Genomic DNA, 16898 nt, shown 5'->3' on the forward strand with positions numbered 1-16898 from the left:
TTTAAATGTGAATGTTTCATGATCTTGAAGAAAAATCATGGTTTTATCCAAGAAAAAGATTCTTTCACTGACAGGTTGACCCACTCAAAGCTACAAAAGCACTATTATAAGTCACCACTAAGCTTAGTGCCAAATTAAAACCTCTTCATAAACTCTTCTATTTTTGAAACTTATATTTCAGAAAATGTAGATATCCATGGAGGTGAGTCTTGGATGCATGAAATACTCCATGATATAAATTTAAAAGAATATTTTAAATATATATTCTATGTCTTCACTGTGTTTGCAATGTGTAAATAAATACATAGTGGTGACTATTTGACATTAACTTTCTTCTTAGGGAAAATTATGAAAGATCTTCTATTTTATTATAGTAAATGAAAGTGGGACTCCCATCAGGTACTACATTGAACTAAACATTGAAAGAGACAATTGATACTAAAAAGATATTCAGGACTCCCGTATCATTCCAGCCAGAGTCCTTACAGTTCTCCCAATGTAGGATATATTTTGTGTCTTCTATGACATACTTTATTCAGAAACTTACTCACAGGGAATTGTTTAAGCTAAATATTGAAGCATTCACTGAAGAATGCTCAATAGCCCTGCCTTTGGAAGTCAGGACAGTCATCACTGTTGTTAAAATTACAAAGCTTCTGCTTCAGTACTGAAAGAATACTCTGTCTGAGGCAGAGAAAGCCAGTTGTTCATCAACTGCACTTCTTCCTGTGGACACAAATGCACTACTTCTCAGTCTTGCACTTACATATTGTACTGACCAGAGCTCTAGTCAGTGGAAAGTAAACCAAAGAGAAAAGACCAATAGTGAAAAGACCTATCATTAACACAAAAAGGAATTTTATCACCAACATCTCACACTCTCTTCTTCTACAACTGACAATCACGGCCCACAGTACAATGGAAACCCACTCATTATAAAGTCTAATGGGCACACACTCCCCATACACTTTTGTTCCAGAGTTTACCTTATGCAGTCTCCCACTCCCTCTCCACAGCATTGAAATATGTTCATCTCTTTACAGAATAAGAAACACATTTCTATTCTATTTGAATCACTATTTATTTTTAGTTGTTTTGTTTACAGCTATTGGTACTTCCTATGAAGTGCATCCCATATGTCAAGGTTATTTTAAGGACAGAATAAGAAAACAAAAATAAAGGATCTTAGCACAGTAAAGATGATAGCTTTCAGTAAATGGTAACAGGCCCTATCTGAACTAACACACACAAGACCATTATGTAAATATCAGTATTATGTACTTTTGGATGAAAATATTAACTCTTTGTACTGACCTTGACTTTGGTTAAGGCACTTGGGTGAACAAATGGAACTGACTTTCTCTGCCCCTTAAATATCCATTAAACATCTCTCTGAATTATATAACTGTATGACCATTAGAAATTGGTCTTTAATAGTATTAAAAAGTTTGAAGGAGGGCTGGACATGCAAGAGTACAGTTTCTGAGACAAGATGATGACATGTCCGAGGAAAAGTGAGAGTTCTTAGAGAAGACCAAATAAACAGGTCAAACAGATCAAAGACATGATAGGATCTGACATAGAAAGTATGTATGATACTGTGACAGCATTCAAGTTGTGAACAGTCTAGTGCTTGGTGTATCTTAAGGGAGAAAATGTCTGATGGTGTTGGAATTAAACTACACATAAAATGCCCCAGAATCCTCAGAGCACTTGATCCAAAGACAGCATGTATTTCCACGCAAAAAGATGTTACAGAAACATGTCACATACCAAGTACGTGTGTATACTTAACAGATACTCTGTGACAATAAATCAGATGTATCTCTTTGGTAATATTGGACTCCAGAGTTTTGAAGCAGTTTACATTTGCCTTTATTCAAGTGTTCATACACTCACATACACTATTTTTAAAAGATCATATTACTTTTACCTAAAGACTAAAAGGAATTCTAAGAATGTGAGACTAGGCTAAGAAGTCAAATAATTCTAACATAAATTAAAATAAGCAGAAATCAGTGCACAAAAGCATAGAATGTATTAAGGAAATAATACAAACTTTAGAAATAAAACATGTGGATACAGCAATATCATGATTTAGAGTTCCATGTCTTTGTTAAAAGAAATGCTGGCTTTCAAGTAAGGGGACTAAACTTTGACATGTTATCTACTGCTGGTTCTTTCATTTCTTTAAAGTTTTAATGGTATAGTTAGCTAGAAATGATAATGTAGGTAACTTAAAAGGCCACCAGGAATTTCAAATTTAATAGTTTTTAGTTGTTCATAGAATTGGTTGTTTCAGTAATAAATGTCTAATTTCATTAATCTTACTGATATTTCTCACAGGCTATCTTCCTAAGGGCACTGGAGAAGGAAGCAACTCATATCACCACAAATAAAGTCACTATCTGGTAAAAACAATAGTGTACAAGCATGATTATTGAAGTCAGGTTACATGTGTGGAAGTGTTTTCCTTTCATGATATGCATTAGTGATTTTCAGGATCTTTAGCTGAACACTAATAGATATATGCCTTTCATCTTTTTTCTTCTCAATTGTCAAGAAATACCATTACCAAATTAAACAAAATCTAAAATATGTATGAATATATTTAAACATATGTATATATATTATATGATAAATTAATGGAAGACAGATTCCAGGATGTGCTGGAATTATTTAATCTTTTTCATCACAGTTTAAATTTTGATTTTCCTGACATTTGCTCAAATGAAGGTGCTCATGTACTCCTGATCAGTATTCCTCAGTATTTTAAATTTTAAACCAGCATTAAACATACTAAGTAACCATATTTAAATTTTATTTAATCATATTTATCTTTTATTTTATAAAAGATAGTATATATTTTTTGTGTGCAACTTGATGGATGTTTTAATATGTGTTACATTGAGGAATGATTAAGTCAAGTTAATATTGATATATCCATTATCTCAAAAATTTACTTTTTGTTTTATTTTATTTTATTTGTTTTTGACACAAAGTCTCAATATATATCCCAAGCTGACCTCAAAATCCCTAGGCAGCCCACGTGGAACTCAAATTTGTGATCCTTCTGCTTCAGCCTCCCAAGTGCAAAACCTTATTTGTTTGCAGTGAGAAATTCTAAAATTGTCTCTTTGACAATCTTCAGTTAATAACATATGTTATTATTACTAACTATACACTTTGTGCTGGATAAAATATATTCAGAATTTTTTTCCTATATTAATGAAACTTTGTGTCTTTAACAAATAGTACCCCATTTGCCTCATCCCCCAAACCTGGTAACTACCTTCTACTCTCTATTTCTATTAGTAAAACTTTTTTGGATTCCACATAGATGCAAAATCATGCAGTACTTGTCATTTTGTGACTAGCCTATATTCTTTATCACAGTGTTCTCCAGGTCATCCAGGTTGTTGTAAATGAGAGTATTTCCTTCTTTATTGAGTCTGAGTAGTATTCCATAGTGTATTTGAGTGTATATTTATATGTGTATATGCATATATATATACATATATATTTCTACATTTGTATATAAACAGATGCACACACAACGAATTTGGAACATATCTTCTGCATACAGATATTGTTTCCTTTCAATATATACTCAGAAGTGGAATTCTTCACTGGTATGGTAATTCAATTTTTAATATTTTTAGTAGTCTTCATACAATTTTTCATAGGCTATAATAATTTGCATTCTTACAAATAATGAAGAAGAATTCCAATTTCACTACTCTAAGACCACAAATAATCAGGCATGTACAAATTCCCTGACAGAATTCAAAATGATGATTTTAAGGAAGTTCATCATACCTCAATAGCACAGGGAAACATTAAGTGAATATAATCAGTAAAACAACACACAAACAATATGAGACTCTTAGGAAGAAATTAAGGATACCATACATAGATCAAAAGTAAGAGGACAGAAAGAGATAATTGGTACAAATGAACACCAACACAACCAGACAAAGATACAGCTACACTAGGTAAAATAGAGTGGAAATCAAAGACTTATAAGAATAAGCTGTGAGGGACATTTTATAAGGGGGAAGTTTGTGTCAACATCTCTGCCATATCTGAGTGTACTTCTGAAGTTTGTTTTGTCATTTTTAAATGATATGTTGTGTCATTTGATATGCCCTACAATTTTTTTTTGAAACCCAAATATGATATTCTAGTTAAAGAAGCTGAGATACCTTGCCTTTCTGCGTGAGGTGTCACATTTATCTGAATAGACTGTTTTTTCTGGATAAGTTGTGCTTAATTTTTGCTGGAACTATATGTAGGAGGTTGAAATTTCCTCTGCTGTCTGTTTTTTTCTTTCCCTTGTTGTGTTTGATCTCCCTAGAAACTTCTTTTGAAACAGGATTTGAGTACCTGTAACATCACAGTCATGGTCCTGTGATTAGAACTCAGTCTGAGATCCAAGATGGCGACTAGAGAGAGGAAGCAGATAGCATGAGCTCCATAAATCAAAAATCTCATTGTGAAGCTGGAGCAAAACTTGTCAGAAAAAAACCACCAAGAAGAAGCAAAACCCCGACACCCAATCCCCCAGCCTGCACAAAGCTTCTCCATGCCATGTTACGCAGAGAAACAAGGAGGGCGCCTGTGCTAACAGACGCGGGCTCCAAACCTGCTTGGGCAATGCAGACCAACAGGTGAGCAAATAAGTGGCACGTGGTATCCCCACAGCCACCCCTGGGATAAACCAGCATAGCCCCCTGGACAGACTGACCCCCACACCGCAAAAAAAATGAGTAGTAAATAAAGAACTGAAAAGGACACACAGCAGAGGGGGTCAGGGTTCTCTAAGCACACCAGAGAAGAGAAGAGAGGCAAGGAAATGAACTCCTTGTGAACTTTTAGTAAACAAAGTCTGTACAAGTAGCTGGCAGGCACACTCCTCCACCAGAGAAGGGAAGAGGAGCAGTGGGGTGATATGCACCAGAATGTTTAGAAAACAAAGCCTCCAATAGTAGCTGGCAGACACACCCCTCTATTGGAGAAGGTAGGAGGAGGAGTCAAGGAGCTGCTCCCCAGGGAAACTTTTAGTAAACAAAGCCTCCAATAGTAGATGGCTGACAGTAGGCAGCGGATGAGCTGCTCCCTGAAATAGGGCAGATAGAGGTTCACAAAGTTGTCTCCTGATCCAACCACCTGGTGAGGCTACAACAGAGATAATGCTTAAATACCAACACCAGGACTGGATGCTGAAGGAGTAACACCAGAACTACTAGACTGAAACTTCATTGTGCCTGAACCTGGTATTTTTTTTCTTTTTTCTCTATGTAAATGTTTGTTTAGTTCACTGCTGGTTAGTACACAATGTCTCCCTGTTAATTTATTCAGTTCTCTGACTTTTTCTTTCGTATCTTCTTTCTTCTCTTCTTACTCTTTCCTTCAAGATTTCTTTAATTTACTATAGTAAGCTACCTAATACTAAATTACACATAGAACTGTGACAGTAACAGCAAAAAGTGGAATGATGGAATGACATAAAAAGGATGAAAACCATTCTCCCCCAAAAACTAAATTAGTGCAGGAGCCAGAGGGAAATGAAGAAAACAGATACACACTTTGTTGTTCAGACTCCAACAAAACAAAGAGAAACTATACCACCTGAAAAAAGAAATCCTGAAAGTAATCAATGAGAATTTCAGAGATGATAATAGACATGGTCAACCAAAAGGTACAGGAGGCACTGAAGAAATTCCAGGACAAGAAAAATGAAGAACATGAGAAAGCACAAGAACAAATAAAAGAAACCACAGAAGCCCTAAATAAACACCAAAGTGAAACAGAGAATACCATAAATAGAGAGATAAATGAACTCAGGATGAAAATTGACAATATTAAAGAGGAAGAGAACCAAGATATGGAAAATCTCAGAAAAAAAAAAAACAGAAGTACAAAACAAAATGGAAGGTCACTCCAGCAGACTAGAACAAGCAGAAGACAGAATCTCAGAACTCAAAGATGAAATGACAATTCAAGGAAAAACTGAAGATCTACTAGTCAGACAACTCAAGACCTGTGAAAGGAATATGCAAGAATTCACCAAATTCATCAAAAGACCGAACCTGAGAAACATGGGCATTGAAGAAGAAGAAGAGATGCAAGCAAAAGGAAGTTGTAATATATTCAATAAAATAATAACAGAAAATTTCCCAAATCTGAAGAATACTGTGCCCATTCAGGTACAGAAAGCCTCCAGGACACCAAACAGACATGACCAAAGTAGAACTACCCCACGACATATTATCACTGAAACAAGAAACACAGAGAATAGAGAAAGAATATTGACGTCTGTAATAGAGAAAAAACAATAACAAGAAAAGGTAAACCCATCAAAATCAGAGCATATTTATCAACAGAAACCTTAAAAAGAAGAAGAGACTGCAGTGAGGTCTTCCGGGCACTGAATAAAAATAACTTCAACCCTAGTGATACTCCACCCAGCAAAACAATCATTCAAAATAGATAGAGCAGTAAAAGTCTTCCATGACAAGCAGAAACTAAAACAATATATGACCACCAAGCCACTACTACAAAAGATTCTTCAAGGAATTCTGCACACAGAATGTGAAAGCAAGCAAAACCATGAAATGACAAGCAGTACCAAACCACAGAAGAAGAAAAGGCAAGAAAGGTAGAGAGCAACATTGAATTAGCTGCACACAATCAAACCCTTAAACAACAAAGACAACTAAATGACAGGAATCACCACATACCTATCAATACTAACACTGAATGTTAACAGACTTAATTCCCCCATCAAAAGATTCCATTTGACAAAATGGATTAAAAAGGAAGATCCAACATCTGTTGCTTACAGAATACCCATCTCATTAATAGAAACAAGCACTGGCTTAGGATGAAAGGCTGGAAGAATATTTACCAAGCCAATGGTCCACCAAAACAGGCAGGAGTAGCAATATTTATCTCAGACAAAGTAGACTTCAAACCTACATTGATCAAATGAGATAAAGAAGGACATTCCATACTAATAAAAGGGGAAATACACCAAAAGGAAATAACAATTATCAACCTATGTGCACCCAACGTCAATGCACCCAATTTCATCAAACATAACTTTAAAGGACCCAAAAACATATATAAACTCCAACACAGTGGTAGTGGGAGACTTTAATACCCCCCTATCACCAATAGATAGGTCATCCAAACTAAAACTCAATAAAGAAATCCTAGATCTAAATCATACCATAGATCAAATGGGCCTAGTCAATGTCTACAGAATATTTCATTCAACTACCACACAATATACATTCTTCTCAGCAGCCCATGGAACCTTCTCCAAAATTGATCATATCTTAGGGCACAAAGCAAGTCTCAGCAAAAATAAGAAAATAGAAATAATATCATGCATTCTATCTGATCACAATGCATTAAAACTACAACTCAACGATAAAAACAATAGTAAAAAACATGCAAACATTTGGAAGCTGAACAACACAATGCTCGTTGATCAATGGGTCATTGAGGAAATAAAAGAGGAAATTAAGTTTCCTGGAAGCTATGAAAATGAAAACATAAACCACTGGATCCTTTGGGACACAGCACAGGCAGTCCTGAGAGGAAAGTGTACAGCCATGAGTGCATATATTAAAAGAAATGGACAGATTTCTAGATACTTATAACCATCCTAAATTGAACCAAGAAGACATTAACTACCTGAATAGATCTATAATACAAAATGAAATTGAAGCAGCAATAAAGTGTCTCCCAAAGAAGAAAAGTCCAGGACTTGATGGATTCGCTCTTGAATTCTATCAGACCTTTAAAGAAGATCTAATACCAACCCTCCTTAAACTGTTCCATGAAATTGAAATGGAAGGAAAACTGCCTAACTCATTCTATGAAGCCAGTATTAAACAAATCTCAAAATGAGACAAAGACACTTCCAAAAAGGAGAACTATAGGCCAATATCTTTAATGAACATCCATGCAAAAATCCTCAATAAAATATTATCAAAGAAAAATAATTCACCATGACCAAGTCGGCTTCATCCCAGGGATGAAGGGCTGGTTCAACATATGCAAATCTACAAATGTAATACAACACATCAGTAGAAGTAAAGACAAAAACCACTTGATCATTTCAATAGATGCAGAAAAAGCCTTTGACAAGATCCAACACCACTTCATGATAAAAGCTCTGAGAAAACTAAGAATGGAAGGAATATACCTCAATATCATAAAGTCTATATATGGCAAACTTACAGCCAACATCATACTCAGTAGTGAAAAACTGAAACCATTTCCCCTAAAATCAGGAATGAGGTGTGGGTGCCCACTATGACCACTCCTATTCAACATAGTACTGGAATTCCTAGCCAGAGCTATCAGGCAAGAAGAAGAAATAAAAGGAATATAAATAGGTTTAAAAAAAACTGTCAAAATATCCCTATTTGCAGATGATATGATCCTGTACCTTATAGACCCAAAAAACTCTACCCAAAAGCTCCTAGAAACTATCAACAGCTACAGCAGGGTGACAAGATACAAAATCAACTTACAAAATTCTTCAGCTTTTCTATACAACAATAATGAACAAACTGGGAAAGAATATATGGAAACAGTTCCATTTACAATAGCCTCAAAAAAAAAAATCAAGTACCTAGGAGTAAACTTAATAAAGGATGTGAATGATTTCTACAAGAACTACGAACCCAAAAAAGCAATCTACATGTTTAATGCAATTCCCATCAAAATCCCAATCACAGAGATTGAAAAATCTACTCTAAAGTTTATCTGGAAACACAAGAGGGCATGAATAGCCAAGGCAATACTCAGCAAAAAGAACAATACTGGAAGTATCACAATACCCTACTTCAAACAATATTAAAAAACAATAGCAATAAAAACAGCATGGTACTGGCACAAAAGCAGACATGAAGACCAGTGGAACAGAATAGAGGACCTGGATATGAAGCTACACACTATAACCAACTTATCTGTGACAAAGGCACTAAAAATATACGATGGAGAAAAGACAATCTCTTCAACAAAAACTGAGGGGAAAACTGGTTAGCAGTCTGCAAAAAACTGAAACTAGATCCATGTTTATCACCCTATACCAGTATTAACTCAAAATGGATCAAGGATCTTAATATTAGATCCCAAACTCTAAAGTTGGTACGGGAAAGAGTAGGAAATACTTTGGAACTAATAGGTATAGGCAAGGACTTTCTCAGTGGAACCCCAACAGCTCAGCAACTAAGAGATTGCATATACAAATGGGAGTTCATAAAACTAAAAACTTCTGCATGACAAAAGAAATGGTCTCTAAACTGAAGACACCATGCACAGAGGGGGAGAAAATATTTGCCAGCTACACATCAGACAGAGGACTGATAAACAGAATATACAAGGAACTCAAAAAAACAAACTCTTCCAAAATCAATGAACCAATAAAGGAATATGCAATTGAACTAAACAGAACCTTCTCAAAAGAAGAAATTCGAATGGCCAAAAAGACACATGACAAAATGCTCACCATCTCTAACCATAAAGGAAATGCAAACCACACTAAGATTCTACCTCACCACTGTTAAAATAGCAATCATCAAAATCACGACTAACAACCAGCGTTGGCAATGATGTGGGGGAAAAGGAGCCCCAATATACTGCTGGTGGGAATGCCAACAAATTGCAACCACTCAGGAGAAAAATGTGGAGGCTTCTTCTTAAAACTCTAAACATAAATCTGCCATATGATCCAGCAATCCCACTCTTGGGGATATACCCAAAAGAATGTGAAACAGGTTAGTCCAGAGGCACCTGCACAACCATGTTTATTGCAGTGCTATTCACAATAGCCAAGATATGGAAACAGCCAAGATGCTCCAGTACTGACAAATGGATTAAGAAAATGTGGTATTTATATGCAATGGAATTTTACTCAGCCATGAAGAAGAATGAAATCTTATCATTTGCAAGTAAATGGATGGAACTGGAGAACATCATTCTGAGTGAGGTTAGCCAGGCTCAGAAGACTAAAAATCATATGTTCTCCCTCACATGCGGACCTTAGATCTAGAGCAAGTGAACCAATGTAGTTGGATTTGGGTCAATGATAAGGGGTGAGCACTCATAGGAAGTATGGGGATAGGTAAGAAACCCAAAACATGAAAGTACTTGATGTCCCTACAATAGAGAAACTAATACAGGAACCTTAAAGTAATAGAACTCAACATGAGAATGGGATCAGGAACTAGTGAAAAGGTCAGTAAGTGGTGAATTAACTTGGGATGTAACACATTGGTACATGGAAGCAAAGCTAGGAATCTCTCTGTATAGCTCTCCTTACCTCAACTAGCAAAAATGCTTTGTCTCTCTTATTATTGCCTTTGTTTTTCTCTCCAAAAAAATTAGAGATAAGGACAGAACAGATTCTGCCTGGAAGCGAGGGGGGTTGGGGGAAAGGGGAGGGGTTGTGTATGGGGGGAGCAATGACCCAAACAATGTATGCACCTGTGAATAAATAAATATAAATAAAATAAAATAAAAATAAATAAATAAAATAAGATTACTCAGAAGATGAAGCAGTAGAGCTAGTTTTAAACTTAAGTATTCTATCCGCAATCACCATCCTTTTAGCAATTTCTAAACTTTATTTCAATTTAAAATTCTTAGTAGAAGCAACTGTATTTCACTTGCATTTGTGTAATTTTCCCCAACACGACATTCTTGACCCTCCTACTCCAAGTGCTGATGAGTACACAGTAAAGGACTCAGCACATAACAAATCAAATAATAAGCAAATTAATGGGGAAACAGAAAGAAATTGATTAATCACGAAATATGTTTCTCTTTCATTAACTTACTGAATAGCTTCAGCAAATCCATCAGTCCAATGTGGCACAACAAGTGTTGGAGTACTTGGAACTGTTCTATCTTCATCATCAAAAAGTTGCTGCTGCTGAAGCAAAGAAAGAAAACAGAGTCAACAGGCACAACAGCAAGCACATGAGCTATTCACACAGTTTACAAGATGGGAAGATACTTACCATGCCACCTATTCCTGGAGTCAACTGAAGCCCACGTCCTACAGATTGCCTCCTAGTCATCCAAATCCTTTATGTTTAAAAAATGTAATTGTATTTGTTTTGATGAATTAGGCAAAAAAACAAACGACCAACAGCAGTAAATACAGCTTATCAATCTGGCAATAAAACAGCTTATGTTAGCAGTTTTGTAGTCATCAAGATATTTTCTCAAAAACTGCTAGATTCTTGTATTAAAAAACTCAGTGACTTTTTTGTGATGGTACTGAACTCAGGGCTGTGCACTTGGTAAGCAAGTGCTCTACCACTTTAATCATGCCCCCAGTTCTTTTGCTTTTAGTTTGTTTTTCAGATAGGTCTCCTGCTAACTGCCTGGGCTTGCCTCAGATCACAATCCTACCTCAACCCTCCAAGTAGCTGGGACCACAGGCATGTGCCTCCATTCCTGGTTTGTATTTGAGACAGGGTCTTGCTAACTTTTGCCTAAACTGGCCTCAAACTATGATCCTCCTGTTTCTATCTCCTGAGTAACTGGGCTGCAAGAATATATCAGCATGTCTGACACACAAGTTTTAAGTTATACTAATGAATAAAAATATTTTATTAACCAAATCAGGTACCAGTGGCTCATGTCTGTAATTCTAGCTACTTGGGAGGCTGAGATTGGGAAGATCACCACTGACCCCATTTCAAATAATCACCTGGCATGGTGGAGCATGCCTGCCACCCAAGCTCTGTGGAAAGCTGAGATCAAGGAGATTATGGTTCCAGTGTAGTCCAGTCAAAAACAATTGTGAGATTCCCATCTCATTGGAGAAAAGCATGGTGGTGTGTAGCTGTTATTCCGATGATGACAAGAAGTGAGACCCAATCTCCAAAATAACCAGAGCAAAAAAGCCTATAGGGCATGGCTCAAGTGGGAGAGCACCTGCCTAGAACACACAAAGCCCTGAACTCAAACCTTAACTTGTCCCCCACCCCAAATTTATAGATAAAGTTAACCAACACACAAAATATTACCCAATATTTAAATTAAAACCAACTTATATTATTAGTTGATTTGTATAATAAATGAATTTCATTCCTATCTTCTTAACTGAAAATGTTACTTTCAGATTTTAAGGCTTAAGTGGTTTTTGTAGTTCAAGTAGCAATACTGCTTTCTTATCAATTGTTTCCCAGTTAAGACAATTGTAATTTTTAAACTGATAGGTTGAATATATGTCATGGCATCTATACATGATCGTTTAGACTTTGTATAATAATGAAGTGATTTTCACTATTGGTACTTAAACAGTCTTGAACATAGTATGCTCCAGGGTAAAACTCACAGTGAATTAATAGAAATGTTATACTTTTCCTACTGTGTTCTGCAAGAGCCTATGGTTGACACATATGCAAATCTACTATTCCCTAAACACATGAAGGGTCATATACTCTTTCATCAACATTAAAAATAGAAATGTGTGATTGCAAGCAAGTGGGAAAAAACTACAACAGAAATTCCATAGTCAAAACATTAAAAAACGGTACTGAGCTGCCAAAATGCATTTTACTTTAAAATTCAAGGAAATCTTCTTTTGTAACCTTAAGAAACAGCAACCACAATTTTATCTGCTATGACTACAATCATTTCAGTTTCTATATATTTCAATTTATATACAACTTCTAGTAAGCCTTATCTTTCTAAATTTCAATCAATTTATAAAAGTAAACTACAGCCATAATTCAAGGAAAGGAAAACAGATGTTTTAGTTTAAAAAAAATCTTTTAAAAGTAACCCAAAATATTGAAAAACTTCATGTAATTCCTGAAAAAAAGAATAATCTCTAATAGAAAGATAGAAAAGCCAAGGTTTTAAAAGTTCATTTCTCAGAACAGCCAGTTTTTTTTTTTTCTACCTGAACTGGTGGCCTCAACTCTTGAGGTGGAACATGAATGGTCAGGCGTGGGGGAAGTGGATGTGGTGGACATCTTGGTGACTGGGATGCTAGAGGAGTCTGTCTTCAAGATGCTGATGATGGCTGCTGTTCTCTAGCAGTCTCCCGGGAAAAAGATGACTCTGCTGCACCTGTATTTTCTTCACCTGTAGGAAAAGAAGGTTATTTTGAAGTAAAATTTTGCCACAAAATAGACAATCCCCAGATACACTAATCTTGCCAAGAAGAGTGGTCACTTCACGTCTATATCCAGAAGTAAATTAGTGAGATGGGATGTTAACAAATGTAAGTTTTGGACCCACAGAAAACTGAGTTTGCCCTTACTAGTTGTGTGGCTTTGGGCAAGTCCCTTAACCTCTTTCAATCTCTTTTTGGTTGGTGAATGGTGCAAATTTAATATACAAGTAAAATTAAGGTTATCCTCAAGACTGTTAATAATGGTCAAAAAGCACTTAGCTTAGCTATCATGGCAACATATGAAATAAGGTATGAAAATTACTTAAAGGTCAGACCTCAGAGTACCAGTGTAACAAATAAGATTTGTGGGGAGGGGGTTGAAGAAAGCGTTACATAGTGGCAACTTTTTATTTTGCTTTTTGGTGAGAAAATTACTTAAAGGTCAGCCCTCAGAGTATCAGTGTAACAAATAACATTGGCAGGGAGGGAGGGGGGTGGAGAAAGCCTTACATAGTGGCAACTTTTTATTTTGCTTTTTCTACATTTCTACTGTCTAGGCTTTCTACACACCTTGTAAAGAAAAAGAGCTCTCTTCTTCTATAAAAGTAGGTAAGATATCACAGACTTAGTAGTTTATAAGTCTGAGGTCTAGAGTATTATCTTTGCTCTAACATCTTTGTGACTTTACTTAAGTCACCTTACTTCTCAGAGATTCTGATTCTTTACGCACCTACAATTAGGAAGTTTAGGTAAGAATTCAGGACAAGAAAAGGTGGTCAGAAAAGCCCTAAGTAACTTCTGGCAATGTACCAAAAATCCATCTATTATGCAGACATCTAGGCCTATTTTTGCTTGGCTGCAAAAACAACAAAACAAAACAAATAGCAACAACAATGAAAAAAGCAAAAAGAAGGACTTCCATGAATATTTAGTGAGCATTTAGTATGTGCCTTGAATCTGCAAAAAATGGCAGAGTTAACATTTAATCTACGAAATGTTTACAGAGACACTTGTTTATTATATAGCTCAATATTCATTGGTTTTTATCTCTTAAAAATTTAAAAGTAGAAGTTGCTTGCATTTGCATTACACTAAATAAAAATATACCTTTCCCTTTTAAATATTCACACCTGTACAATAATCCAGGTGCATTTTTCCCATTACCCCACTGGTTTAGACTTTATATTATTATCTGTAAAGCCATGAAAATTACACCAGATGATCACTAATTCTTTAAAACACATTTTAAAGCAATAATACTAAAATAAAATTATTTCTGTAATTTCCATAAGCCTTTAATGCTTAAAAGTTTTCAGTGGATCTTCAGGACTCAATCTTTTAGAGATTTAGAAGAAGCCATGCTATATTTATTTTAAAAAGTCTTTTTTCCCCCATCAGTTATATGCACAAATCTTAAAACATGCAGCTTGATTATACTGGCCTCTTCTGGTCATGAGTAGCTATTACTCGTTCCTGTTTTAATTTTTCCAGTTAATGAGAACAGCAAGTAGCTTTGTTCCAAATACCTTGGAAATTCCAGTATGTTTGAATTTTACAGCATTTCAAGGAGGTAGGACATAATATAATATGGTACTTAATAAGAGTCCTTTGTTTCCAACACATTAAATACAGTTTTATTACCTAAATGATAAAGTACTATTCTAGTTTAGAAAATATTTTCAGAAGTATTCAATTTAGAAAAGACTAATGAAGTCTCACCACTGTTTTGAGAATCAGCAGCTCTCTGATTACTTTTACCTCCACCCATGCTTTTTTCTGTTTCTGTACCTGGATCAGTTCCATCAACACCCTAAGAATAAAACATGATGACTTAAGCTCAAATAAATCAAATAATTTTCTTAAAAAAACAGACCAAATGATTAACTAAACCATAGCAAACCAAAATAATCCATGAAACCAAACAAACAAAGGAAAGGCATAAAGTACCCCTTTCTGTATTATAGGAAACAGGAGGTTTTCTAAGCAAGCTCTTAAAGAAAATGGTCAAAATTTTAACCAGTTACCACAGCATCATCAGCTTCATAGCCATCATTACCATCTGCACTACCAGTTCCTTCATTGCTATCTTCACTCTCCCAGTGTCATCTTCATCATCATCATCATCTTCTTCATCTTCTTCATAATCCTAGTAGAAGAATCCCCAGGTGTGAGTTAAGATCGAGGATAAGGCCCAGATGGTATGCATATCTTAATACCACACTTAAGGAATTAAAGTTACTCATCATTGATCAGGATACAGGGGTTACCTCAGAGTTCTATAGGATTAGTTCAGTGATACCAAAAGCACAGCTATGACCCTTCAGGGAATTAGTACAGTAATGATCAATTCTGAACTCTATTCCCATGGCACTGTGCAAACATTGCAGGCCACAAAGTGTCGAGTGGTCCACTTTAATTCTATTCAATTTAAATAAAGTTGGAAATTAATAATATTATACCATATCAGGAGCTTAAAAATGTATTACTTTATAAACAAAAGAATCTAAAGGAAGAAACTGCCAATGCAGGAATAAATCCCAAAATAAAGTATGAAATTCCACTGAAATGTCATTTAATAATGATGATACCTCAAAAACTTCTGAAATTAGTACAGGGCTCCAAGAGGAGAAAAAACAATTCTTTGTTTCTTTTTATCTCCAGAAACTATAGTGTTTATAATTAAATTCAGATGAAATTTGGCACATTCAGCCATTTATCAATAAGATTAAGACCAAAAATAAATAATAAATGGCTCAGCAAACATTAAAAAAAACCTAAAATTTTAAAAACTGGGACTTTCCATCATTGGTACTCTATGTTTGTTTTCATTATAAATTGCTATTTTCTGAAATAATCAAGATAAAAAAATAATATAATCAACTGAAACTGACTGGTAATCAGAATTCACTGGTAGTATCTAAGATTTAAAACACATTTTCATCTCATAGTTTAAAAATACTGAGTCAGGCATGGTGGCACATATTCCCATAATCCTAGCACTCAGGGGCACAGGAGGATTGTGAGTTTGAGGTCAACTTGGGCTACACAGTGAGATCATGTCTCAAAAAACCAAGGGCTGGGATGTAGCTCACTGGTAGAGAGCCCTAGCTCTCTGCAAAACAAACAAATAAACAAGAAGTTTAAAAATACTGGATCCTTTCAAAACCAAGTTCTCCTCACTTCATGTTCTCCATCGTTATCATCATCATCATCTTTTTCATCATCATTGTTCAGTTACAATAACATCATCTCCTATGCCTTGACCATTCTGGGATAAAGTTATATGCTGATCAGACTGAAGTGATCCAAGATCTATTTGTAGAGATTGAGAAGTTTCTTCACTGTCTTCCGTAGGGGTATAATCTCCCTGGGTGACTCTCGTTAAAAATGAAAAAGTCCAAAATTTAAAAACTAAATTTAAAAAGTCAAATACACCTAAAACTGTGAGATATTACAGATCGAAGTAAAGACTAGAGGATATTTATGGATTAGCAACATTTTATTTTTTTAAAATACATGGTTTAAAAGCAGAATTAGTATAAAATACAAGGCAAACTCGACTTTCTTTACTGTCTTCCAGTAGAATATATTATATAAATCTTATAGAGAAATACTTCAATAAGAATAAACATATATACAGATTATGTAGCTATTCAAAACTACTAGTCTGATATTATAGATGTGTGATGTCCAAGAGAATTGTAGACTTTTTAGCAGAAACTTAAGAAAAGAAATAAGTGGT

At 35.2% G+C, this 16898-nt stretch overlaps 1 pseudogene; it reads right to left on the bottom strand.

Annotated features, from left to right (window-relative positions):
* LOC109676296 (nucleoprotein TPR-like) overlaps positions 1-16898 on the bottom strand; it is a 67074-nt pseudogene that overhangs the window by 13972 nt on the left and 36204 nt on the right.

Source organism: Castor canadensis, chromosome 11 (assembly GCF_047511655.1).
Source record: "Castor canadensis chromosome 11, mCasCan1.hap1v2, whole genome shotgun sequence".
NCBI classification, from domain to species: Eukaryota; Metazoa; Chordata; class Mammalia; order Rodentia; family Castoridae; genus Castor; species Castor canadensis.